Genomic DNA, 1,363 nt, shown 5'->3' on the forward strand with positions numbered 1-1,363 from the left:
GTCAGTAGAGACTCTAACTTGCTCTTAATCATAGAGTATCTAAGACACGTGGAAGAAATGAGGAATTCAAATAGCTGAACAGAAAATTCCAAAGGCAACTTGATAGAAGACAAAGTAAAATATTACAATGAAATGTGGAAAACCCCAGAGTTAGAGAACCAAAAAAGAACACAGCATATCTTAAACTGAAAATACTCAGGAAAGGGGAAAAAAAGTCAAGCCTCAAGCTGTAGTATTGAAAGACTCTTTGGGCAAAATAATTGAACAATGCAGGAAGCATCCAAATAAGATGGAAAGTATATACAGTTACTGTGCTGTTGACATTCCACCCTTTCAGGATGTAACATATAAGCAAGAACCATTGGTGCTGAAGGAAGAAGTTAAAGTTGCACTGAAGCCAGTCATCAAAAACAAGGCTCCAGAGATTGATGGAATAGTAAGTGAAATGTTTCAACAAGTTGAAGAAACACTGAAAGTACTCATCTATACCAGGAAATTTGGAACACGGCTACCTGGCCAACTGACTAGAAGAGATCCATATTTGCTCCCAGTCCAAAGAAAGATAAGCCGACAGAATGCTCAAATTATAGAACAATATCATTGATATTCTCTGTAAGTAAAATTTTGCTGAAGATTGTTCAACAGTGGTTGCAACAGTACACTGACAGGGAACTGGACATTTGAGCTGGGTTCAGAAGAGGACGTGGAACAAGGAGTCTCGTTACTGATGTCAGATGGACCTTGGCTCAAAGCAGAGAATACTAGAAAGATACCTATTTCTGTTTCATTGAATGTAAAGGCATTGACTGTTGACCATAACAATGGGTAAGTCTTGAGGAGAATGACAATTCCAGAACACTACATTGTGCTCATGTAGAACTTGTACTTGGATCAAGTGGCAGCAATGGGGACAGAACAAGGGAATACTGCATGGTTTGAAATCAGGAAAGGCGTATGCCAGGGCTGCTTCCTCTCATCATACTTATTAATTCTGTATGCTGAGCAAATAATCAGAGATGCTGGAGCAACCTGCAGTATACAGATGATATAGAATCTTGCTTACTGAAGGTGAAGAGGACTTGAAGCACTTATTGATGAAGATCAAGTATTGTAGCCTTCACTATGGATTACAACTCAATGTAAAGAAAACCAAATTCCTCACAACTGGACCAATAGATAACATCATGGTAAATGGAGAAAAGAATGACATTGTCAAGGATTTTGTCTTGCTTGAATTCACAATGTTCATGGAAGTAATAGTCATGAGATCAAACAATGTATTGTATTGGGTAAATCTGCTGAACAAGACCTCAGACACCAAAGAACAAAAACCATCATTGTGTGATCACCTTCCCCATATAAA

This window comes from Echinops telfairi, unplaced genomic scaffold, assembly GCF_000313985.2.
Source record: "Echinops telfairi isolate 266 unplaced genomic scaffold, ASM31398v2 ScPeMD7_7469;HRSCAF=8507_0, whole genome shotgun sequence".
Lineage (NCBI taxonomy): Eukaryota > Metazoa > Chordata > Mammalia > Afrosoricida > Tenrecidae > Echinops > Echinops telfairi.